Source organism: Ictidomys tridecemlineatus, chromosome 5 (assembly GCF_052094955.1).
Source record: "Ictidomys tridecemlineatus isolate mIctTri1 chromosome 5, mIctTri1.hap1, whole genome shotgun sequence".
Classification (NCBI taxonomy): domain Eukaryota; kingdom Metazoa; phylum Chordata; class Mammalia; order Rodentia; family Sciuridae; genus Ictidomys; species Ictidomys tridecemlineatus.
Genome location: NC_135481.1, coordinates 168485464 through 168513318, shown reverse-complemented (window position 1 = coordinate 168513318; position 27855 = coordinate 168485464). Strand labels below are relative to the sequence as shown.

Below are 27855 nucleotides of genomic sequence, written 5' to 3'. Positions count from 1 at the left end.
CAAAATCAGAAAACCAGTATTTTGTTTATCCATGTTACCATTTATTGATAGTTTCCACTTTGTACTCTCATGACTCTTCACAGCCCTTGAGATACCAATGGGCAGTCTTGATTGAGCTAATATTTTATGGGAAATGATTTGTTCTGAATTTTGTTTTTTAATGTTGCTGCAGTCAGTGCTTCATGAAGGTCTCCTATTTTGGTTCAGTGAATAGAAGTAGAATCTGAAATGAAAGTGAGGCCAAAATGTGAAAACATGAAGACTGTTTACTGAACAGGCAGCAGATTACATGTTTTAAAGGAAATTTTCTTTGAAAGTTATGTCTGAATTCCCTTTGGGAACAACAATCAGGAATTCTGCATCATATTCTGCAAATATCTTTTAAAAGCACTAATAGATGAGAAAGAAGATAACGAATTTTTAGAATCAAATGGGGAAAAAAAACACTGGAAAAGACAAGTTGTTAGTTTGTATTATTCATAGAAAAGGAGTAAAGGAAATGGGAAACATCAAGAAAAGATTCAGGTCTAATTCCATCAGAATTTGGTTCCTTAAGGATTGTTCAATGAAAACATACATGCTTTTCTCCAGGGAGGATAAAGCTATGAGAAGCAAAGCCCCACACTAAAATTTTGGAAGGATAATTTATGATAGGTGGATCTAAGCAATATGATGAGGGTGGGTAGACCTGTCAGCACCTTTTTGGAACGCAAAAACAAATCCAGGTTGGGTCAAGGGTCAGATACCATTAGAAAATAGGAAAAAATGCTAAAAACTAGTTATAGAAGCAGAAGTCATGCCCAGGGTCAGATATCAGGAGGACCCAAAGGGCAAGATAAATTCTAGTGGACTAATGAAAGCAATAGTTAGACCTAGATCAAGTCCTTTAGAAATTAAGAAAAAGATGAGTAACAAGAGCCAGTTCATATACTCTGTTTTAGTAGTTTCTAGAATGGAGATTCTTCTGAGGGTTAAGTCTCTGTCTAGATGAGCATAACTTCATATGCCTATAAGGCACAACACTCCAAGTTTAATCTGTTACCTAAGACAGTAGGCAAATTTAATATTCAGAAGATATTTCTATCCAACAAGACAAGTGTAGACATCCAAGATTGTCTACACCTGTCAACTGCATGCAAATCGAATCATGGCCTCTCTCCTGGCCTACACCAGATGAATTCTCCTGATTTGTCAAAATGCTTTAGAGTCTTATTTATGCATTTATAGTCATAATTTTCATTAAATTACTTGACAGAGCTCAATTTTAATTGTGTATTTCTCACAATATCAAATATGTGTTTGTGTGTAAGTCAAACTAAAAATCCTTTATGATAGTGTCAATAAATAATTTCAAGAAACTCCAGTTATAAATATCAAATGTTTAGAATGCAGCAAATTCCTAGCCAATAAATTTCATAAAATCAGGGCTGGGGTTATGGCTCAGCGGTAGAGCACCCCCCGCCTCACACGTGTGAGACCCTGGGTTCGATCCTCAGCACCACATAAAAATAAATAAACAAAATAAAGATATTGTGCCCATGTATAACTAAAAAAAATATAAATAAATAAATAAATAAATTTCATAAAATCAGAGACTTCAAGTTGGAAGTTACTTAAGAAGTCATCTGTGGTAGTTTTTATAAATGTCCAGAAATTTTGGACATTCCTTCCATCAAAATGGATATGCCTCCTCTAAGCATCTATATGGATACTGATTCACTTGGAAAAGCAATAATATAGAGGAAATGAGTAGCATGGGTTCTAAGGCTATACCATTAGGATAACACAGCTTCTGCCAGGTGCACTGAGACACATGATTTTAAATCTCTGAGCTGCCATGCAAGAATCCCAGCTACTCTGAAGCAAACATGCTATAAGGAATTTGAGGGCAAAGAAAGAGGCCACAGGTACATGCCTTAGTTGGCAACACTAACTAAGCTCTCAGCCAAATGCCAGAAAAACCTTTCAGTCAGGTAAGAGAGCCACCTTAGGCATCCAACCCAGTAAATTCTTCATGTGGGTCTAGCTCCATTATGTATATTACTGCCAAAATGAAAAAATAATCTGAGGTCCTGAGCCATAAAAGCATGAGCAAAATAAAAATGTTTTAACCCTAGAAATTTCAGAGCAATTTTTTAATGTAGGATATAAAAATGATAAGCTAATTGATCTGAATTTTCACTCTGGATGAATCTTTTGGACTAAAAGATTTTAGTACAAGGGATCCCCTCTCACATGTTAGCCATGTGTTGGGAAACACTACTTTTTTCTTCATGTTAGGGTAAGTTTCTCATTCTAACTTCAAACTTATAGTCCAGATGAACCCCCTCTGATTTCTTAAACACCAACGAAGGCACCCTGAAAATATCTGTTTGATCTTTTCTCCTGTAGGAAAACAATGGTTTGTATACAGATTTGCCTGAAAAGATAAATTTTATTTTCAGAATTCTTTGTGCCTTCCTCCAAACACATTTCAGTTAGAGAAGTCCTAAAATATAATGCAAGGAATTTGACACTTTATTCCATAAGTCAGCTTACTAGAATAGAATTTGGTGAAATGTTCTTTTCTACTGCTTCCATTGTGCTAGACACAATATTTCACTAATGCAACCTAAGATTGTGCTAGTCTATTTTCCTAACAGCCACATCATACTATTGGCTTATTTTATGGTTGTCATCAAATGGAAATCCCAGAACTTTGCCATCTGTACTAAGGCCAAGCCAGCTCACTCTCATGTGGCTGACTTGCTGAACCTAAACAGAACTTGAAATTGTTTCTGCTTAATCTCATTTCACTAGTTTTGGACCAGTGTGTCTCTGTTAGTTGACATCACCTTTGTGTTGTGTCAATCACTTATTGGTTTGGCTAGGCATCCCACCTAGACATTCTCCCTTTTAAAACTTTATCAAAATTATCAATAGGAATATTGAGCCCAAAGAACTAAAACTATACTCAAATTCCATTAGAAAACTACACAGCTTTTCACTAACACACAGCAAGCATATGTTCAAGTCACTAAAATCAATAGTTCTGTCACTCAATTCACTGCTTAACCATGAAATTCTCAACAAAAATATTGTCAGATGCATTGATGTAATTAAAACGCATTTTATCCTTGGGATTTCCTGTTCTCTGGAGGTTATAATGAAATGGAAAATCATGTGAATTTGGCATCATTTTTTTTGAATGAATATATGCTAGCTCCTAGAGATTATAGTATTTTTCAAAGTTGTATAAATTACAAGCATGATAATTCATTCTAGAAAATTGTATTAAACTGAAAAAAAGACAACAATTCTTTTGTTCAATTTTTATCACCATTTTTGAAAGCCAATATATAATATTCATCTTTTAAACTTCTATTAGAAATCATATGGTTCGATGTTTCTTAGAAATTGGAGTTTATCTTATACTGGTAGGTTATAAATATGCACTAGAGGAATTTATAAATCAATTAATAATTAATAAACTATGTAGTTATTCTTTTCTATTTTTTCCATATAACAACTGCTCTACAAGTTCATTGACTGTTCACTTTACTTGCAATTTTCTGTCTGTCTCCTGCGTATGTGGATAGACTTTGCCTACCTTGCTCAATGTTGTATCTGCAATATCTAAATTCAAGCCAACTGCATAGAAATATGTTGAACAAGGAATAAGATTTTTTATTTTACTTTAAAATTGACATATATTTGTACTTATTTATTGAGTTGTAATTTGATACATGTATACAATGTGTAAGGATCAAATTAGTTAATTAACATGTCCATCTCCTTGAATGGTATCATTCCCATGCATTGGGAATCTTCTATCTCTTCTAGTATTCTTCAACATGTAATTAACTGTCATAGACTATAGTTGCCATATTTATTATGCCATATAACATTTAGAACTACTTCCTTCACAATGATGTTTTGGCACCCATTATCCACCCAATTACCATGTTCCTTCCATTTCCCTCCCTGTCTTCTAGTGACCTCTATCTACTCTCTACTTCTATGTGATCAACACTTTTAACTTCCAAAAATGAGGACATGTAGCATTGGTATTTCTGTGACTGGTTTATTATATTTAACAAAATGTCCTCTAGTTTCATTCATTTTGCTACAAATGATGATCCCATCCTTTGTATCACTGAGTAATATCCCATTATGTGTGTGTGTGTATATATATATATATATATATATATATATATATATATATATATATATAATTTTTACCCATTCCTACATTGATGAACATCTTGATTGATTCTCTATGTTGGTTTTTTGGAATAGTCCACAATAAATATGAATGGACAGGTAGCTCTTAGACATAATGACATCAATTCCTTTGAATATTACATTAGTATTGAGATGAGCATTTTCCTCTTGTGGTTTTGGTTGGCATTTCTCTGACAACTAATGATGTTGAGCATTTTTTCATATACTTTCTGGCCACTTGTATGTCTTCTTTTGAGAAATACGTCTGTTCAAATCATTTGCTTATTTGTTAATTGCATTATTTGGTTAGTTGCTATTTAGGTGTCTGAGTGAGGAATGAGATTTAATTTAGGTAGACCTCAGGTCTCAAACTCACTCAATTACTCAACACTTCCTACAGACTCAGTTTATTCATCCCAGTTTAAAAACAAAAAAACAAAAAAACTTTTCCATAATAAAGGATACTAACACAATTCTTCAGTTTTCTCTTTATAAATTGTTAATGTATTTCCAAGAAACACTTATGGTAAATGTCTTTTAAAACTTAAGATTTTAACTTAGATTCCCCCAGAAATAGCATTCAAACACATTGAAGGTGAACCCAGGTAGTAAACAGGGTAGGAGGAATCTGGGGAAGTAAGACAAGGAAAAGGAATAACAAAGAGTTCATCTCTTCCTCTAGAACCTTTAAGAACACGTCCTTCAATCTTCAATATTAGAATGATCTTCAGACAGACCTCGAGAGGTTGGTGGAATAATGTCTGTTTTACTGACTTTGCATTTCAAACATTATCCTCACTTTTCTAAAGTTACATTTTCTTCTCTGGTGCTCTACAGGAGACTATCTTCTCAGCAGGTTAATGGAGATTTAAATGAAATATCAGTGTACATCTGACTCTTGCTTCAAAGAGAAAGAGATCTTCATTGAAATTTTTTTTACATCTATCATTTCCCCATTTTTTCATTGTCTCACAATTCTTTGAAGTAAAAGACATGCTTGTAGAAGGAGCATATTAAAATTGGAATGTTAATACATTCACAAATATCTAATAAACACTCAAAAAACCCTGTTAATTATAAATATATATCCATTTCAAGATTTTATAAAATAACTATAGGATATTTAATTGCATGAAAATATGACTCCTGGTGCTTGGTTTTAAAATAATTGATGCTATTAATAGATGATATTTTTGGTATATAACGTAGAACTCTTCCTGAGATGATTTTGTAGTATGTAATCACTTGATAAGATTGAGCAAACAGAAAAGATGGCGGTTGGCTAGGCCAGATACATTCTGGAAAGCAGCTCATTGGGAACCATGGGGACCACTGGGCTTTCACAACATCTCAAAATCTTTTTCAAATCCTCATACAAGCTTCTTTGATGTTAGAGAATCTTAGTTCAAGTACATCTTGGATTTCACAGTCCTTTATGATCCATTGCCTTGTGGGCTGAGCATGGTAGCCAACCTCCAAGATGAGATGATTTAACAAAATGTCTAGTTTCATTCATTTTGCTTCAAATGACCAGATTCTATCATTCCACTCAAAAGACACATATTTGGTAATAAGAATAATTTTAATTGACTACATCATAGATAAACTGCTCCCCTTATTTAATTTCTACCCTTTCTCAATTCAAAGCTTACAAAACAGGATATTTTTTGTCCTCTCTCTATGCTTCCCAGAAATTGAATAGATCTATCAATATGGTAGACAAAACTTAAAGCTAAATAAAATTAAAAATTCAGTCCTTCAGGTATACTAGGTATAAGACAAGGACCCAATAGCCAACTATGATTAGTGGCCACCATACTGGACAATGCACATAGGGAACATTGTCAAATGCTGTCAAGTTACTTGTTAAGACATAATGAAAAACTAAAGTTTTAAAAGACATTACAGTCTTGTCTTGACCTTTAATACTTAGCTTACATGGTAGCCAATGTAATTTAGGGTAGAAACAAATGCAGCTCTCTCACTGTGCTCTGGAATCACCTATAAATATGCCCCAAACTGATTGCTTTACCAAAAAAACAGGGTTTAAAAGAGCCCTGCTGTAGTAATTGTTACTGTGTACCAAATCATTACAAAATTAAAAATTAAATGGCTTAAAATTAACAATAAGCATTAGTTATCACTTAGAGTTTCTATAGGCCAGGAATTCAAGAACAACTAACTTGAGTAGTTCTGATTCAGAATCTCTCGTGAGGTTGTAGTCAGATGTTAGTAGGGGCTAGGGCCATTTGAAAACTCAATCTTATTGATTAATCCATTTTAAGGTTCATGCAAATGACTGGCAGATTGATCCCTCTCCTTGGGAGTGGTTGAGTCTTCCTACCATGAATAGCTGAACTCTGGCAGAATAGAGATACAAGACATTAAGGCGAAAGTTGTAATAACTTTATGACCTAGCCTTAGATGTCTTGCACTGTCACTTCTACCATATTATATTGGACACCTGGGTGAGCCCTGAATGATTCAGCATGGAGAGAATTATACAAGATCATAAATATTAGAAGAAAGAGTCATTGGGGGCCATTGGAGGCTGGCACACAGTGTTTCTTCTACAGTACAGAGGTTAAAGAGGAGTGGAGAGCATTGTAAATGACTTTAGTCACAGTGTCTCAGGTGTCTGCCAAAAATCTGCTTAGTAATTCCTCAAAAAAATCCATGTCCCATCTACCTTTTAAACTTAAAAGAATTCTAAAATTTCACTTTCATCACAAAACTCTTTTAACTACATAAAAGATACCAATCTTAAATGACTCAGCATCAAGTGCATTCTATCATTCTTGAAACCATGTTGTGTTAGTATTATTCCAAAATGTTTCCAAATAATATTTCTTTGGATGATTCATGTTTAAATGAGAAGAACAAAATTTACCCAAAAGTTGCCATAAGTTTTGTACACTCTGTATCAAAGAAGAAAGAGGAGAAAAGAATGAAAAAATAGGAAAAAATTAAGGCTGTTTCTTTTACCTCCATGGTATCAGCCAGTCTAATCATATGATATTTTCATTTAGCCCAAAATAAATAAATGTATGAGATGACTTTGCAACTTTGATGCCCAGAGTTCACAGAAGCTTACTTCTTGAGAGGAGTCATCCTTACCGCAATCTTTACCTTGGAGTTGCATCTGAAGTGGTTGGGTCAATTCCCTCCAAGAGCATATGTTGAAATTTTAGTCTAACTCCATGGTAACCATGGCACTGCTTATTCTTTACTTAATATTATAATGAACATAAAGAACTTTGAACATAAATATTTGGCCAAAAGAAAGAAATTGCCTAACTCTTGTGCTGATGTTCTATTGGCTCCTAGGAGACCATCAGGAAACATAAAAATTAAGTAGCTGAGTTTTCAATTACACTCTAACTAGTTTTCAATTACCATGGTTGAATAGGATGACTTCCCTCTGCCTGGGAGTTAAAGGAGGTAGATTACAGCCCTGTTTTGTCTCTGATCAATTCTTTGATTTGAATGGGGTAAGTCAACCTTGGTGAGCCTTGAATTAGTTATAAAATAAGAAAGGATTTGTTTAACAGATCTGAAGTTTCTTTGATTAACTCAAATATATTTTTAAATGAATAATTTTAAAAAAAAAACCCTGTGTGTACCTTACCACTTACCTATAGCTCTCTCTCCAACAATCTTATTCTTGACCTGAAACATTGAAAAATTTTAGCCATCAACTCTCAACTCCTGACTACGTATCCTGGACAAAGTAAAATACAACTGTCTACAAACATAGTAGACTAATTATTAACCATAAAATATTTACTGAGAAGCTGTAGAGACAAAATACTATATAAAACTTTTAGGCATCAGAGTCTTGTAAAAAAACCCAACTATGGGCTTGTGGATGGTTTTTCTTATAACTGGGTACCTCATTAAACAGTGAAATTCACCCATAATGAGTTACAGAAGATCTCCCCATAAGTTAGTGTGAGTGTCCTAGAGAAGAGATAGCAGTGTGTCTGCTTTAGAACCTCACAGCTTTAACCTTGAGAACCTGTCTCTAGTACAATTTAGATCCATATGCACCCAATGAGAAATGTGCTCAAAAAAGGCACACTCATTCTTTGCTGGTGGGACTGCAAATTGGTGCCACCAATCTAGAAAGCAGTAAGAAGATTCCTCAGAAAACTTGGAATGGAACCACCATTTGATCCAGCTATCCCACTCCTCTGTCTCACCCAAAGGACTTAAAAATAGCATACTACAGGGAGGCAGCCACATCAATGTTTATAGCAGGACAATTCACAATAGCTTAATTGTGGAACCAACCCAGATGCCCTTCAGTAGATGAATGGATTGGGAAACACACACACTCACACACACACACACACACACACACACACACACACATACATACAATACAACTTTACTCAGCATTAAAAAAGAATAAAATCATGGCATTTGCAGGTAAATGGATGGAGCTGGAAAATATAATGCTAAGTGAAGTAAGCCAACACCAAAAAAACAAAGGCCAAATGTTTTCTTTGAAATGAAGATGCTGACTCATAAGGGGGAGGGGGCATGGGAGGAATGAAGGAACTTAGAGATAGGGCAAAGTGGAGGGAGGGGAAGGGAGGGGGCAATGGGGTAGGAATGATGGTGGAATGAGTTAGACATCATTACCCTAAGTGCATGTATGAAGACATAAAGGTGCGAAATGCTTTGTGTACAATCAGTGACTTGAAAAATTGTGCTCTCTCTATATAATATGAAATGAATTGCATTCTGCCATAGTGTATAACAAATTAGAATAAATAAATAATTTAATAATAAAAAAGTAAAGTGCCACCTTGCTTGGAGTGGGCAAGGCCAAACACAAATGTAGGGTATAACTAGAGATACTTAGCAAATAATAGCAACAAAACACATTTATCCCAGAGCTAAACCATTCATAAACTTATGATATTCATTACATAACTCAGGGACAATTTTAATAAATAACACTGATATATAACCTTAATATCATTGTACTTCTTTTTTAATATACCTTCAAAATTTTTTTTCTGAAATGGTAAATGGATAAAGTTAGAGAATTTAATGCTAAGTGAAATAGAAATGGAATTTTTTTTATCAGGCAATATGCAATTTCATAAAGCTTTTAACTGTTATACTGTTAAATTTCTCTCCACTAAAGCATAATGTATTTCCTCAAAAACAATTCTGCCACCACTTTTATTGACTGCATAGTATTCTGTCACCACAAGGTGGAAATATGCTTGTGTCAAACTTGAAGAAGAAGAAGGATGAGGATGAGGATGAGGATGAGGATGAGGATAAGGAGGAGGAGGAGGAGGAGAAGGAGAAGGAGAAGGAGAAGGAGAAGGAGAAGGAGAAGGAGAAGGAGAAGGAGAAGGAGAAGAATAGGGGAGATACAACTATCAGTCTCATCTGTAACCGGCATCTAGTTCTGCAAACTTACCCACATTGCCTTCTATCCATGCCCACTAAATCACCGTCTTATCTGAATTTTACTTCCCAAATAGCCATCAGTATAAAAAATATAATCACAATCCAGAATGAAGGTAATATTATTTTTGACAGCACTTGGTACACTCATAACTCATATTTGAGCTTCTCAAAATGCATAAGGGAGGAGGGTGTTCATAAACAACTTCTCTGATAATGCTAGACTTTTGTAAGGAACATTAAATCACATTTGAGATTCCTGTCAACACATTTATTTTTCTGTCTTCTTATTCCATCTTAATCTTGTCTTCCTCCTTCTTCTTCTTTTTCCTCCAATAAAGGTAATTTATTGACTTGGCCTTGGATTTCAACAATCGTTGGGATTCAACAGATGTTAGAAGAAGGATTTAAAATAGAACAGTGATCTGGTTGAACTGGGTGATAAAGTAGATCAGTCCATCCAATGGACAGAGGAGTGGTACCAAAGAGGTGAGACAAGAGACTTGAGCTGGACCCAGATCAGTAATATTTCCAAAGGGTGTTAAGGTATTTGGTCCTATGCCGTTGACTATGAGAGCCTGTAGGATTTCTTAACATTAGTGACATGGATAAAGTTTAAATTTTAGGAAGATCATGCATATTATATATTCTCATGCATGAAGGAGTTATACTAAATGCCATCTAACCACAATGCCTATAGTACTGTATTAGCCAGCTTCCCATTGCTATTTTAAAAATATGTGAGATAAATTAACTTAAAATGAGGGGGAAAAAAAGTTTATTTTGGTTCATCATTTTGGTGTTTCCAGCCCATGATCTTTTAATCCTATCATTTGGGGTCTATGACAAGGCAGCACATCCAGGTAGCAGCATGTGGTGGAGTCAAACTGCTCATCTTATGACAAGGACACAAGAAGAGAACAACTGGGGTCCCACAGTCCTCTTAAAGGGCACACCTCCAATCCCACTAGGACCCACCTCTAAAATTTCTGTCTCCTCCGAATAGTGCCAAGCAGGATGCTCCAGCCTTTAACATAGAGGTCCTTGGACGAAATTTAAGATCTAAGCTATAATGAGTACTTTGAACTTCTATCCAAGACACCACACATTCCTTTTCAGTACATGGGGATAAGGCGCTTAGAGGGAAATGACTAATGTTTACTCACAGAAGATAACTGAAAAGAGATGAGGGGTGGGCCTGTCCGTGAGTAATGGAAGGAGGAAGGAAATGAAAGACTCTCGATCTCTCCACTCATCCAGGACCTTTCCTCAGGGGTAGAGTTTGGCTTTCCGATGACCAGCAAGTCAACATTGGCAGCGACTCAGCCACCAGAGCAATATCCAGGAAGCTACTGAAACCACAGAGGACTTTGAAACACATGCGTCTGGGTTTCGTGCTATTCCCAAGAAATGTCGGTAGTCTTCCCCGGACACCTCCCTCTGTGAGCATTGGAAACAAGGCTGACAGGAGGCAAAGAGGGACAACTGGACACATCAGCTGAATCACAACATCTGGCGGGGACTTTTCTGCTATCACAGAATGGGAGAGAGGCTTAATAATAATCACACTAGCCTCTCAGAGAAGCTGTTCCTGCAGGAGGGTAAAGCAGCCTAGAACTCCAGCTCAGGAAGAAATGTGTGAGTGTGAGCAAGAGGAAAAGGCAGTTTGTGTCTGTGCACAGGTGTGTGTTTTCAGATCAGAGAACAAGTACAAAAAATCAGAGATCCCTCTGGTGCGATGGGTTCCCCCCGAGTTGAATGTTTCAGTGATGCAGTTTGGTCCCGGAGCCTTCATCTAAGCTGAGGTTCCCTCCCTCTTCTTTTGCTTCAGTCCAGTGTTTGGCTTGAATCTGAGTCATAAGCTCCTTAAGCTGGCAGGAAACGGATAGTCGGGCTGGCAGCTCCCTCTCCCTCAAGCAGAGGGAGTGTCTTGGCTGACACCTAAGCAACCTTTTCCATCCCCGATTCCTAACTGAACCAATGAGCAAGAGCAGAATGGAGGCTGGGCTGCACTCTCAGAGCAGGCGAAAAGAAAAATGCACCCGGGAACAGTTCATTAGCTGAACCCTGGTTTTGAAAAGTGGCTTACAAAGTTACCCTCAGCCATTCACCAAGTCCTTCAAACATATTGTGTCTGTCACTCCAAACTGGCGTATGAACCCCAAACCTTCTCATCTAGCTCCCACCCCACACCTACAGGTTCTCCATCTCTGTCAAGCTTCCAGTTGACTCTTCACTCCAGCAGTCTTCTTCCTCCCTTCAATTTCCCCTAAACCACAGCTACTCTTAATAGCTAAGTTCACACATTCAGGATTGCTCCTTATTCATGAGCGAAGTCATAAACTGCAACCTGAAGGAATCAGGGAAAGAACTCTCTCCTACCCAATGCCACTAGAATCTGCATTTAACTGTGTTAAGAAGAGCTCTGATGTGATCCAGAGAGGGAGGAAAACATTATCAGTCATTGATACCCCAGTTCCAATCAGTTGTCAAATTAACTCCAGCAAGGATCAAGGGTACCAGCAAAGAGGGAACCAGATTTGGAGAAAGGAGAAAAAAATTGGGAGAGAAAAGTTTGGCCTGTGAAAATTGTGCCGTGATTACTACAATGTGGGTGACCCTGCAGTTCAGGGGATGGGAGGGTGGTTGTCTGCACACCTGGATGGAGAGAATCTGCCAAAAGAGCTAAGGGGTGTTGAAAAGTAATGGCAGAATGTTGGAAGCAATCCTTACCTTCGTAGTTTTTTTCTCTAACCAACCTGGTTACTTGAGTTTAGAAATGAGCCTTGGCAGGTTTTCTGCATGCCAGACCCCAAAGAAAAAGTCTGTCTCGCTCAAAACAGTTCCAACATTCTTTGTGCCCTCTCCCGATTTCCTCTACCTCCTTCTCAACATCCTGCCATCATTTGCCTTCCCTGGCTCTCATCCATTCACTTCATCCCCAGCCTCCTCAAACTCCACTTCTGACATGCAACAAGACTCCCAAGTCCAGAGCCCCTGGCCTGTTTTCCCACCCAGCATTCCTCTGTCTCCTCCTGTCTGTACCATTGACTGATACCTTCTGATTGCTCAGACCAGACCTCTGCTGTCAATCAAGTGCTTGACCTCCAGAAGGCAGTCTTCAGCCATTCAGTTTCAGGAAAGTAAAAACAAAACAGAAATCTCTAATATATTAGAAACAAGCTCTGTTTGAATAGTTAAATCTGTTGAATGCTGAGTGTGTAAAATAACATCTTCCACTGTCCTAGAGAGAACTTTGCAAAGCAGCTATGTTTCGTATATTAGAAATATAGGCAGTTTTGTTATGAATTGAGCTCTTTCTTTTCATAGACACTAGCTCTTTGTTTATTTCAGATATGAACAGCTACACAGCTGCTCCCCAGCTTAATATTTGCAGCATATTAGTTATGAGAGATAACATTGAATTATTAATATAAATAACGTGTTAATACTGCTCCACCTGTATGTGTAAGGGCCCTTGGAAAATAGTCTCTATACTTAGTATGAAATGACTTTAAATCCAAATTTCCATGGAGGAGAAGAAAGAACACTCATAACCATCAGGTTAAGCCCATTTCTCTCTTTCTAATGGGTTCAGATGGCCATGTGCCCTCCACTCTTGCTCCAAGTATCCATTCTGAATGCTCATACAACAACCTTCCTGAAGACAGAATGATTGTAGAGTAGCTCATCCAATATAAAGAACTTGTGACTTGATGTTCAAGTATTGCAGTTCTAATTTGACAGTTTGGGCTTAGGAATATAAAGGGATTGAAGCAGTCATCCAGAAAATATTTTCACAAATTCTGGTAGGGAAAGAGAGAACCTGAAGAAGAATTTTCTTAATTCAAAACATGAGGGAAAGTCCAACTTGATGAAATGTGACTTACAGTAGAAAGATAAAGAGAAAAATCCCCTGAACATCTATGTTTTCCTCATAAATCTCTCTCACCTGAAGCAGAATTAAATGTTTGGAAAGTCCCATCACATGATATACTACTGTATTCCATGGAGGACATACTATCATATGGACATTTCTGAGTTCATCCTTAGAGAAGTGTGGCAACCAAATGAATATCCTTCATGCAAAAATAAGTACCCATGAACAAATTCTTTATTTGCATTTTTTAACTCTTTGAAGAAGACAGAGAATCTCCAATAATAAATAGTTTAAAAATTCCTCTCCTGCTGTCATCCACTGACAAGCGTGGAAGCCAATCTCTAGGCACTTTCTTGAGAATAACCAAGGAATATTTGCCTCTCGGGCTTCTGCCTTTCAAATATTTTCTCCTCATTCTTACTCTTTATCACTTCCTTATGATGATTGATTGTCTTTTCTCCTCTCGCCTCACCTGTCCTTCTGAAGTCATATTCTAGTTCTTCGTTTAAATACCAGAAGAACTGGCCAAACCCTCCTCAAGTGGCAGAACTGAAGGTCTAGAGTCCTATGTATCCTAAGACATATGTGAGAGACTGGACACACGTGTCGTCTCTCTTTTTTACCTAACAATCTGCATACTTTATTGAAGTCACATGAATGGGCCCCAGGATCTCATTTTTTTCTTATTTCTCACATATATTGCACATGGACAATCTTTTGACACCTCTTTCAATGTCCTTGGCATCAAGTGCCCTGTGAAAGGGAAAGTTTTTCTCCACTGAAAATCTCTTTTCAGCTTATCTCACTTCTCTGCATTTTTTATTGTTTCTGAGCTTTTAATGTATCAAAGATACTTATCTGTAGCTACTTTAAGAATAGTATCATTGATCTACATTCTCTAACAAAGGAATGGTTCTTATATACTACAAAATGGCTTGAATGTGCTCTTAAGTAAAAATAAAAGAAAAACACATAGTGTATTCCAAAGGCTTTCCCGGATAGAAATGCTAAACTTTAATGAATTACTGTAAGATATGATATACTGCAAAGGAATTCAGTGAAAAATTAATGCATTAGTTCTGTATTCATCAATGTGAATAATCATAATAGTCATATTCTTCTCTTCCCCAGTACGCAACCCTTTTCACACCTGTCTCTTCTACTCGGCATGTCCCTTAAGCTCTGCCGGAGCTCTCCCTCCCTGAATTGCAGCTTGAACATTCTCCAAGGTACTAAGTAATGTGGGGCACCTACTGCGTTCTCCACACTTGTTTTCCATCTCTTGGGTATCATTGTCCTGTGTAACCTGACAATTAATGTCTTAAAAACCCTTTTGCCCATGTATTTTGTCTTATTATTTTTGTTGTCTCAGAGAAGCAGATAAACATAAATTGTCTTAACTCCATCTTAGCCAGTAGTCCTGCCAGTAGAAGCAATTGAATTGCCAATTGTTACTCAATTTATATTGGGTGAATTCAATTGCTTAAAGTTCACAGTCTCTTGCCACAAAACACAGATGAAAAAAAAATCCAACATACCTCATTATGCTTTGTGGTTGATATTCCAAATTCATAAGGAATTCAAATGACCACACACTAAGGCCATATAGTGAAAAAAATTTTAAAAATAGTCCTGAATAAATATTTCTCAAAAGAAGACATACAAATGACCAATAGGCATATGAAAAATTCTCAATAACACCAATAATCCAAGGGAACTGCAAATCAAAACCACAACAGGATGCCATCTCACCCCAGATTTAATTGCTATTGTTTAAAAAATACAAGGAGAACAAATGTAGGCAGGGAGGTGGAACAAAGGGGACCTCTATCCATTGTTGGTGGGAACAAAAAATAGTACAGCCATTATGGAAAACAATGTGTAGGATCCTCAAAAATTTAAAAATCAAACCTCCATATAACTCATCAATGCCATGAGAGGGATAGAGACACATTGATAAAAGGATAGATAATTATAGGTAGGAAGAATAAATTTCTAGAAATCTATTATACAGCAAGGTAACTATAGTTAATGCCAATATACAGATGGCCCTCAGTTTTCGATGATTCCCCTTGCAATTTCTCAACTTCATGATGGAGCACAAGTGATACAAATTCAGTAGAAACTGTACTTAGATGTATAGTATTCAATAACTTACATGAAATATCACAAAATATTCAACACTTTATTATAAAGCAGGCTTGTATTAGGAAATTTTGCCCAAATGTTGACTGATATAACTATTCTCAGCACACTTAAGGTTGGCTAGGCTAGCTATCATATTCTATAAGTTAGTATTACCTACATTTTATATAAGATTTTATCAACTTACAATTCATTTACCTGGATACAACACTATCCTGTATCATGAAACCACTCTGTCATCTTCCTGAAAAAATTGGTAACTATGTGAGGTTATCATTTGTTAATTAGGTAACTTTAACCACTACATATTCATAATGTGTATGTATTTCAAAAAATCATGCTGCACAGGGTCAAAACACCCAATTTATCTGTCAATTTAAAAATCCATTAATAAATAATCTTTACAAACATAAAAATAAAATGGCAAGCAACCTTCCCAGCCTACATTAGATACTAGGGAGTGCAAGAAAGTACCTTAAACATAGTGGTAAAACAGACCTATTTCTTTCACAGTTCTGAAGACATGACATTAAAAATCGTGATGTTAATTTGTCCTTATGATAGTTAGAATGCCTTCCTTTTATTCTAACCATCAGCCCCTAGTATCATGTATTGCTTTTAAAGTAAACACTGAGGTGTTTGTATGGCATTTAATTTAATTGCAATGGCTAAGATGCTTTTCTATAAAGGTAATTTCAGGCATCAGTTTCAGTTTAGAGATTCCTAAAAATGGTGCCAGGTTAAAAAAAGAAAGAAAGAAAGAAAGAAAGAAAGAAAGAAAGAAAGAAAGAAAGAAAGAAAGAAAGAAAGAAAGAAAGAAAGAAAGAAAGAAAAAACAGAAGTGATGCCAGGTATATAATTCTAATAGGCCCACAAGTGACATTTGACTGATGAACCAATACTGTTATTCCCACCTATGCAGAAGTCACTGGAGAGTTTCACTACTTAGATGCCAAAGAAAAAGAAAGAAGGTGCATGTCTGAATCTATAGATATCATCACTTATAAAGTGTGTACTTGACTTAAGACATAATTAAAACGTGAAAGGTGTTTGACTCAAAATCATATAAATGTGGTTTAGTTTGTTTTTGCTTTTGTTTGTTTTGTTGTTTGGTTTTGGTTTTGATACATGAATAAAAAGACATACTTGTGCACAATAAAAGAGATTGTTGTCCTAAAAGTAACCATTTATCTTGGCTAGAGAATTACCCCACCTTCTACCCTATGAAATTGGCCCATCTCTTTAGTCCTCCATCCCCCCTATCCAGCCAGACTACAGCCCACTGATCCACATTAGTTAGGGCGATGATCTCTGGAATTAACTCAGAAATATCTGAGGCTAGGCATCTTTGTAGCCAAGTCACATTAATGGCATCATCTGACACATGGCGCTGAGATGTCTCATAGCTTTCATTTAGCTTCCCCTTTCCAAAGACTATGGGGTTTAATCCTGCTTCAGTTCCGCAAAATGCCCCAGCATCTTTCCAGTAAGCTCTTTTTTGTGGCTTAAGTCAGCCGGAGTTTATTTTTGTGGCCTGAAACCAAGAGAACCTTAACTAGCACGATGTCCTAAGAACATTTTCTTTCGGAAAGATAGACAAGAAATTAATCTTAATTACCTCCTAGGAGCAAAGGGCCCTATGGGTCCTGAAGCTACACAGGGAACTTTCTTTATTACCTTGTAATATTCTGTACCATTGAACTTTGTGTTGTTATGCTTGGTTTAATTTAGGATGTGCATTTTGGCACCATGAATATCTATCAATTGCATACTTTACCAGCTAGGTTTAAAGTAGTTTTTTTTTTTCCCATGGCTCACCATCATTCCTACTCTAGTCTGGCCCCCTTATTTCAGCATCATGCAACTGAGTCTAGACCAGTTATGATATGGTCAATGATTTCATAGGTACCAAGAGTTCATTGTCTTAGACTAGCCGAGAATTACTCTCATCATAAAGTGAATAATGATTTTATTTTTTTGGTGTAGTAGATTGGAAGTGATCAAACATATTCCTGTTAAGTTGCCTATGCTATTGACAATAATACTTCTACTTTTTTTTCAATTTGGGAATCATTCTGGTTAACAATCTCCCATTTTTAAAAGAACATCAAACTTAGATTACTTAGTTATTAATCATTTCACATATTAAGGTGAATTTTTCTAAATTGGATTATCCAGACACTTAGGTTACATAACCCTAACTGAACAAATTGGGTGTTTGAATGGAACTGTGAAAATTAAGACAAGTGGGAGTTACCTAAAAACAGTACCCCAGTTCTTTCCTCTACTTCTCCCCTACCTCTACTACCTAGAAAGAAAAAAACTGATATAGTAAAAAAATATATATATATATATCATCCCCTTGGAAAGAAATTAGCACAAAACAAGACAAATGGGCCAAATTAGCCATCTGTGGAATTATCCCATCCTGGGAGGTGACCTGTAAATGCCTTGTCAATGGAAGCAAAGGATTTCCAGTCCAGAGAAGGAGGAGGAAAACTAGACGGGTGTCTCATAATTATAAAGCCGTAAACTGTGCAGTTGTATTTTACCTTGCTTCAGATGATGTCATGGTGCTTTAGTAACTGATTTTAAAATAAGAATCAGAGAATAGGAATGCACCACTGTTTGTCCAGGACCGTCTGGAAAATCAGAACACCACCCAGGATCACTCTGATGCTACACAAGGGATCACAGTGTTTTACACATGCAACAGGTGTTTCCTAGACCAATGCACTTCATGGAAACGGGGTCAGGAAGAGAGAAAGAAAGGAGGGAGGAGGAAAGAAAACAAAGGACAAATAAAGGAGAGAAGAGAAAAGGAAGAGAGTAGGGACAAAGAAAAGGGAAGCCAAGGAGGGAGAAGTGTTTACTTTGAATGTCATAATTTGGCCACTTAAAGTGTTAAAATATCAAGGGGGCGTGATCCTCCCCCCTCCCCTGTCTGTTTTAATGGCATTTTAACTAATTTTCTTGTTAAAGAGTTTACATTGTTTCCTGGTGTGAAGTAGGAAAGTTAAGTACGGAAGTTATTAGCTCACCCCTGCTTAAAATTCAGAACGTAGTCCTCGACCTCCTTTAGCATAATGTGGTTTATCAGTTTAGGCTGCATTCCCTACTTCAGGGGCTTCACCTCCCAAACACAATTCTCCCCTGTGCCCTGGATTATGCTGATACTCCGAGTTCCCATAAAAACACCTTGCTTTTTCATATCCTAGAGTTTTTACATACTTGATTTTATCTCAGCAGAATACATGCCTGCCTGTCAACTCCCAATCATTGTTCCCTTTGTGTTGCTGGTGGGCTCAACCAGCAAGAAAGGTTCCAGCAAAATTTCTTTTCTAGAATGACTCATAACCTTCCATAAGAGAATGATTTATGAAGATCCTATTGATATTTATCAAAAGAAATTTAATTATCAAAGTACCTTCCTCTTCCCCATCTAAATACTTAGCTCCAAAGAATAGGCAACATCTAACATTCACCTGACTGTAACACTCTCTCATACATGTTCATGATAGACCCTCAAAGTCACTAGAATAAATGAATGAAGCAAGACAAACTACTGTCAGGAGAATTTACCCAAAACTTGAAAATAATTACTTTCTTCCCATTTTAGAATTCTGTAGGGATGGCTGTTAATTTACAAAGGATTAGCAGCACTGAGGATGATTCCTGTCCATAGTAACACAGATGAATTATATAAATTCCTATAGGTTGAATTCTCTTTTGAACCACTATTAACATCTTTTCACTTCTCTCTCTTGAATAAAATCATTTACATGTGCTCATTTTATATTTGCATGAGTCGTGATTTTACTATTTTTGAAAATTGTGCTTCAACACTAGAACACCTTCTTTTATTGTGTCTGTGCATAAACTATCAAATAGCATAGATCGAGTGAGTTCCAATAGAATACAGGAAGTGTTTTCTGTTAAATAACCTAATGTGACCACTGTATGTTAATACAGAAGTCAAATTAATATAAATGTTAAAAATCATAACAGAAAACATAACAGAAAAATATAATAGAGTCTTCTGAAGTAGGTAGTTGCCAAGTTCAAATATGTGAATATACATATATATATGTATGTATTATATAATATACATACACATGTGTTTTAAAATGTAACCTGTACATTGTAGTCAATATATTTTCCATATAAGTGATTTCAAGTTTAAAGGTTTCCACATCACAAGTATGTATCACACTCTATTAAACATGTAGTCATAAAGGCACAATGTTAACTCTGTTACTTAACTCTTCTAATCACTGTTACTCACTCTTGCCTGTTATTTGCTTTTCTATCATTCTTCCTAGCTAAAGCCTATGTCTCATCCCCCTGCCAGACATGGTCCCAACTCATTCAAGGGGAAATAAGAAACTTTCCCAATAAAAGCAGCTGAAAAGACCACATAAAACAAAACAAAACTCCAAATTTAATGGCCCATTACTCATATAGTGAGCTGATGATCCACAGAGATGACTGACCAGGTAACTGGGTTAACTCGCTGAAGGGAGAGGTTTGCTAAGTTGATGAAATATTCCAATGAACCCTTTCTTCCCCCCATACAGACTCAGGCCCAGCCAAGACCTTTGCATTTAGTAGGGCTGCTCATAATGTTCTCAACAAATTTCACTTTCCCAAAGCCAGTAACCATGGATTCAGCATCCATTCACATGGTCCCTGGAGCCATGTGATTCATTACCTGTACAATGTGAGTTTCTCATGGAAACATGCAATTTCAGAGAACTGGGAGTACACACTCTCCCTAAGACTGAAGTTCAGATTCCCTTTAAGAGAAGGACATTGCCAGGTCACCCATTTGCACACAAGGTTTTTTTTAGTTTTTTTTTTTTTTTAAGCATATCACTTCTTAAAACACATATTATATGTGATTAGAACTTTATCCTATTTTTCTCCCTTTCTTAACTGGCATTCCATATGAATGGGGAAAAAAATCAAAGTCATTCTCTCACAAAAGTCCACATTGAAGTATATTTAAGTGTCAGATTAAAACTAACAAAAGACAGGAAGCTGGGAGTTAAGACCTTAACTCAGTCCTGAACTCACCCTATTGTGCCTAGGTAAGAAGGGGTCAGGAAAGAACTCAGGGTCAGAATTGACTGCTTCTGTTTCCTTTCACTGCTGAGATATTAAACTTCAAAAAAATATTAAATTGACAAGAATTCCCCAAGTGCCCATAACCCATACAGGGTGGTAATCTGTGCATATCTCTAGCTTTGAAAGGCATGTTTCAACCTTACACCTTTCCAAAATTAGAAAAACATCTGTTACTTTTGGTAAATTCCCTTTTCTATGTGTCTGTTTTCTGGCTGTACTGAGACCTTTCCCTTTCATGAAATTAAATAAATAAGAAACAGGAAACATCTCAGAAGTAGAAAAAGCAGGGATTCCTTATCAGATAACAAACAGCAACTTATTTTGTTTTAGCATTCTCTTATAAGGAAACCATTACACACATATTTGAGCTTAATTTTCTAATCTAGCATGACCTCCAATATAAAGTATGATTCTGTTTCCTCTTGGTCATGTTCTAAACTCATCCTTCAGCAACAGTTGCAAATGTCTTTAGGGGATTTGCAGAGAGTGAACCTCCTCTGCAGAGACAGCCTACCATTGGGATCCAATGCAAGTTTATCTAGGTTCTTTCACCCAAGTGAGGAGATAGATATTACTTAGGTATATATGTGAATCCTCCGTTTACAACAAAGAATATATTTTATTTTTTGTACAATGGTAATTGATAGTTGGCTTCTGTGATCCATAATATTGCTAAGGAAATTGACAACAGTTATTAAGATGCATGTATCTAGATGCCCAGGGATAGGGGAATAGCAAATAAGACTTGGTAGTGCAGGGGCTGTGTGGGGGTGACATCTAAATAATATCTCAAGGGTATGGAGTTAATTTCTGAGGTGATGAGAATGTTGTAAATTTGACTCTGGTGATGGTTGCACCTATATCTGAAATATATAATCAAAACCATTATCTATAAGTTGTATGTTTAAATGAGTAAGTTGTATTATGTGTGAACTTATCTCAATAAAGCGGGTACTTAAAACTTGAGAGAGAGAGAGAGAGAGAGAGAGAGAGAGAGAGAGAGGGAGGGAGAAAGAAAGAGAGGGAGAGAGATATTACAAGCACCACATACAACAAGCAGTGTTATGGGAGAAACACTCAGAGCTCTGACAACTGGTAGCCAATAACTAGGATACTCGTAATGTTCTGCGACTTAAGGCAGATGTTCCAGCAGATTCCTATTTTCACATATGAGAATCTGTGGTTGACTAACCGTGCCTGCTAGCCCAAATCTTGTGAATTTCAGAGCAAGCCTGCAACCACCCTCAAAGGGGAACTGATCCTCCTTTCACATTGTATTCTTATGAAATACTCACTTACTTCTTACTGAAACTTTCTGATTATCCTGATATTTGTCATTTTTATCCCACATTGTCACTCCTACTGCTAGCTATAAAGAAGGGCTTTGCATTACTAGAACCTATTTCAATAAGAAATAAGTTTTGTCTCCCTCAGTGAGATTTAAAAAAAAAGAAAGAAAAAGAAAACTAGCTCAATAGATGAAGAGAAAGACAAAGACAAGAAGGAAAAAAGGCATAGAAAGTGATCATTTCATTTATCATCCAACTGGTTGAGTTTTAAGAGCAAAAAAAGGACAGGACAAATGAGAAACTGGACTGAGAACAAGGACAAGAAGTGCACACTGGGGCCATCACATGGATGTAGGAGTTTTCCCTTAAGGTAAAGTTATAAAACTTTCTGGCTTGACTTTGAGGCATCTGTATTTAAGGAAGCAGTGGGGATATAGATGGTTTTGAGCTGGATAGTGCCTGGAAGCATTGTGCTTTAGAAAGAGCTGTGCAGAATTCAGATGCAGGATGGATTTGAGAAGTCCCAAGGAAACAGATATTTAGATTATTACACTAGATCTTTGAGAGGTGTTTGGGGCTTAGCCTGAAGATAGAACAGAAGGAATGTGAGGATTTATTGATGTACAATGAACAGACTTCTACAACTTAACAGATGTGGGAAACCTCATATTCATAGACAGGGGTGTTTTAAAATTTTTTTTAGTAACTGATTGATGCTTTTAGAAGTATTTTTAGGGAAATGTGAAGTTAAAAGTCAATGTGTGCAAGTTCATTAACTAATCACAATATATTCTTCAGACCTTCCCTTTAAGAAACAGACAACTATATTTCAATGTAATAAGTACCAAAAATGGGATGGGCAAGAAACTGAATCATAAGAATTTCTTCTGATCAGATCTGGATCTGTTTTTGAGTCTTGCTCACTCCATATGTGGCTGTGTTATTCATAGAAAATATCTGACCTTTTATGGGTTACATTATGGATTTTGAGTCTCTGAAATAGGTGTGTTCCTTCCTCACTATGCCCCTTAGTATTTGCAGTTCCCCTCATAATGCTCTTCCTGTCCAGTTTACGTGAGCAGCTCTTTCTCATTACCTCTGTAAAGCTCTCTCAGAGAAGAGGCATACCCTACCAATAAGCACTTGTCTGTTTATTCCTTGAAGCAGGAATAACCTTGTCTGTTTATTCCTTTATTCCTTGTCAGCCAAGGTGTAACCATGTATCCTGGTTCATCCAACAACACATAAGCAGAAATTCATTGAAATGGGAATTCAACAAAAGATTTTACATCTCTGGTGTTGTTTAAAAAAAAAAACTGATACATTCTTTTTCTGCTTTCTTTTTCAACCCACCTTGAATACCATTATAGTTTTGAAAATGAACAATGAACAAGTCATTTTGCAGCCATGTAGTACCAATGAGAGAAGGAAAGCCAGCACACTAAGCTGTGAAAGATGTGATAAGTAGGTCATTTTTAGCACTACCTCAGCCCTGTAACTAATTTTATCCTTCCTAGCATAAAAGATAAATAAATGCCTTCTTTCCAAGCCCCTATGACCATGTTTTTGTAGTTATTGTTTTTGTGTTTTTTTAATGATCAAAGTCACATTGACACATTCTCAGTTATCTATTGCTGACTAACACACAATCCTGCAAAACTACAGGTCACCTGGGCAGTTCTACTGCTCAGAGCCAGCCTTCTGCTGGGCTCTGCAGGCACTTTGGGGTCACTGGCAGGCACATTTGTCTGGGAGGGTATCAGCAGGGGCATCTTGTACCTGCGTAGTCTATTCTTTAATACATGGATACAGCAGAATTTTTTTTTTTAAGTAGAGGGTGTGAGTTTCCAACATCACTTCCACGATATCTTATAAGGCAAAACAAATGACTAGGCCAAATCCAGTATAGAATGGAGTTGAGAACTGGAGTCCTTATTGTGCAAAATCTATCACATAATCATAGAATATGAGAGATGCAAGACTGGGAATATGTGTTTACTTGTACCTCTTATATTGGAAGACTTCTCTAAACTTATTTTTACCTAAATGTTTTCTCTGTTTAATTCACAGGGCTGTTGGAAGAAACTTTTATTTCTAAGTCCACAGTAGATTAAATGGGAGGTCTTTAGAGGTGCAAGAAAACAGATGCTATATCACAAGCTGAATTGATGCTGGTATTATTAGATCTTTGGATGCACACGTGTGGGAGCAAATTTTTCAACCATCTTCAGGGATTTTGGAAGAAGACAAGGAAGGAAACTGATCATGGAAGAGCTTCATTTTTGCCAGCTGATGTTTGAAAGCTGAATTAACACAAGGTGATCCCTATTCTTGCCACCCAGTAATGGCTGTGTATTCTCAGTGGATAGTACACTGCATTTCAGTCATCTAATTGGGGTAATACTTGTCTTTTCTTGGAAGCAAAGCCTTTCTCCTGATCTGTATAGGATTTTCCAGGACCAATTTAGATAAACCACCTGCATTGTTACACAGAATAATAGTTACAGAAGCTTAGGAAACATGTGAAATGTGAGATGACATGTTACCTTCCCACCCCCAGAAAAAAAAAACAAAAAAAAAACATTGCTCACATTAAGCAAGTTGGAATTAGACAGCAGTATATCCACTGTCTCAGGAAAAAAAAACAATGAACACTCTACTCCTGATCCATGATGTCAGGGACCTGATAGATGCTCACCAGTTATTTTTGTTTTATTTTGCCTTGTTTTTCTCTTCTTGGATGCACAGCCAAACTAAATCCCTGGGCCACCCGGCATCTAGGGAAAGACAAGTGATAGGGTTTTGCCATTGGAATGTGAATGGAAGACATCCCAAAGCAGAGCCTATAGGTTGAATTTGGCCACAGTTGCCTGACTTTGTAAATACAGTTATGCTGGATGACAGCCACCCAGATTAATTTATATATTATCTATGGCTCCCAGTGCAGTGTAGCAGCAGAACTGAGTAGTTTTAATAGAGCTAAAAATATTTACTATTTTTCCCATTAGAAGTGGTCCAAAAAGCTTAAAATATTTACTACTTGTCCCATTACAGAAAATATGTTGACCTTTTTTTAAATCATATTAGAATTAGATGCTGATTCACTTTTTCTTTTTCTTATCTGCCACCTGTCAAACCAATTTTGAAGCCTTGCAGAGGCCTGTAATAAAAACACTTAGATTTCTGAAAAAAACGTTTGACATAGAGGTCCCCATCCATATATAACAGGCCTGCTTCCAACTCCACATTGGGGAAAAGAAAAAGCAAATAAATAAATAAATACTGTATTATATTACAGTAGTGAGATTTGGGGATTGTTTGTCAGAGTAGCTAACATCACTTACCCTGATAGATATAAATGGGTAAAACAGAGTATTTTATATAAACTCTAAATTTAAAAATTGAATAACTATAGCCCAGAAAAATGACCACCCAAGCTTGGAAGAGACAAAAGTAGGTATTTCCTCTGATATCATTTCCTCTGATATTGAGATGAATTGGCAGAGTTACCAGAGAGAAATTCCATCACCCGCTTCAAGGTTTTCTTCATGTGACATGACTTAAGGACAATTAAACTTGTGAGTCCAAAAGGACATTCACTTGCTGCCTCGTCACTAATGTCTGCCTGATTGTTTACAATATTAAAGTCTGCCTTATCTTGTTCAAATGTGAGCATTCTGGATATTCATTAGATACTCTACATTAGGAAGGACTTTTTATACCCTTTTCAAAAGAAGACTAGATAAATAAGCCAAAGGTATATTGTTATTCTCTCAAGACAACTAGAATCCCAGGCACCTGTAAGAGAAGGCTATGAAAAATAAAATAAAGGTAGGTAGTTTTTTGGAAAAGTGAGCAACTACCTAAATTTGCCCCCATCATTGAGTATTTGATATGAAACTGAGATATTCTAATGAAACATTAGGAACCTAGCAATTACCTTTAACACAGAGGACAAGATATGCTTCCCATCTGCACTGTCCTTTCTCCTTCCTCTGTCTTCTCACTTCCTCTTCACCATGAGTCACTTCCCCTGAGAATCCTTCAGATCCATCCCAGGTCCATCCTTTGGTCTTCTGTAACCCCTGTAAGTAATAAATGGCTCAGGAAATCTTTTACTATAGTGCATTGCAAGTATAATTTTACACATCTGTCTCTCTGACCAGGCTCCAGGCCAAGGCCATTCCCTGGCACCATTTCTGGAATACAGAACATGCTCACTAAATATTTGTAGAATTAATGGGAAACCGCTCTCTAGGCCAGTGGGCTTCCAAACCTGGTTAAGACTTAAAATGACTTCAGGAACACATAAAAATATGGATTCCCAGAACTCCTGAATCAGAGTCCCCAAGGGGTAGGACTATGAAACTACATTTTTAACAAACTGATTGTGGAACATTGAGTCCTATGCGCCAGTCATCCTAACCAGGAAATCTTCCCAATCCCAGGGACCTAGTCCAGTGTTAGTCCTTTCTTTTATGCTTCTGCCAGAGTCTCGGAGGTGCCAGGGGAGTGAGGCGGATAATATTGTTCATTCGTTCATTTAGTAACAATGATTAAGTAGCTCCATGTATCAAGCACAGCTGGGGGCCTGGGGGGGGGGGACTAGGAAAGAATCCAAGGGAAGAGAATTCCTGCCCTCATGGAGCTTGTACTTCAGGAAGTTAAAGGAAGATAAATAAGTACACATTATAATGTGTTTCAAATAAGTTCTCGCAGGAAAAAATTGAACCAGGCAAGGGTTAGGAAGAGTTTAGGGAGAGGGTCCAGTTTTGAGTACAGCAGCCAAAGAAGGTCATGGTGAGATGACATGGTGGCAAGATCTGAAGGAAATGAACCTGAGAACCAAATCTGGGAAAAAGGCATTCAAGGAAAAGAGGAAGTGAATAGATCCTAAGTTAGGAATGTTCCTGGCAGGTTTGAGAAGCAGGCAATTGATCAGCATAGCTGAGGTAGAACGAGTGAGGACACCAGTGACATAAAAGAGAACCCCAAAGGCTAGAGAGATCCCATCACACAGGGCTTTGGAGGCCATCGTTAGGTCTTTACTCTTCCCTGTATGAGGAAAGCCGCTGGAAGTTCCTAGGCAAAGCTTCTGGCTCAGCTTTTAACATCATCATTATATGTCATGGTTTGGATATGAAGTGTTGATATGAAGTTTCCTGTGTTGATGTAGTAATGTTCATAGGTGAAGTGGGAGTAGGAGAGCTATAACCTAACATCGATCCATCCCAGTTTGGACTCACTCGGTGGTAACTGTGGGCAGGTCTGGGGCCCAGAGCAATGAACTCAGCTGATTATGCACTGTCCTCTAGAATCATGAACCAATATATACTATTCCTCCTGAAGTTGTTCTTGTCGGGTGTTTTGGTTACAGCAAAGCAAAACTGATTTGAACATACTTATGGGGTCTATGCTAAAATTAGATAGAACTGAGGAAAAGGTTGAAGCAGGGGGAACTGTTAGAAAACTGTTGTCCTAATTCCCACATGAGATGACAGTGGATGAGACCAGGTGCTGCAAGAGAGGTGGTGCTTCAGATTCTAGTTGAAAGGCAGAACCAACCGTTTATGCTTATCATTCAGATATACAGGAATAGAGAAAGGAAGAGAAGAGTCAGAGACAACTCTAAAGTTTGCGGCTGAGCCACTAAAAGGATGGCATTGCCATTTATCCAGATATGGAAAATAGAAAATTGAGAAGATAGGGTTGACACACCCAAGGGAAGATATCATCAATCCATATATTTCTTCCTCTCTGATCTTCTCTGGTTTTTATCCA

At 37.0% G+C, this 27855-nt stretch overlaps 1 long non-coding RNA gene across 1 annotated transcript; it reads right to left on the bottom strand.

Annotated features, from left to right (window-relative positions):
• Nucleotides 1-19: 19 nt before the first annotated feature.
• LOC144377606 (uncharacterized) lies at nt 20-27855 on the bottom strand. The gene is made up of 3 exons (XR_013438598.1): nt 26015-27855; nt 24773-24851; nt 20-223 (listed from the first exon to the last, which is right to left on the bottom strand). It is a non-coding gene; the product is annotated as an uncharacterized LOC144377606 (long non-coding RNA).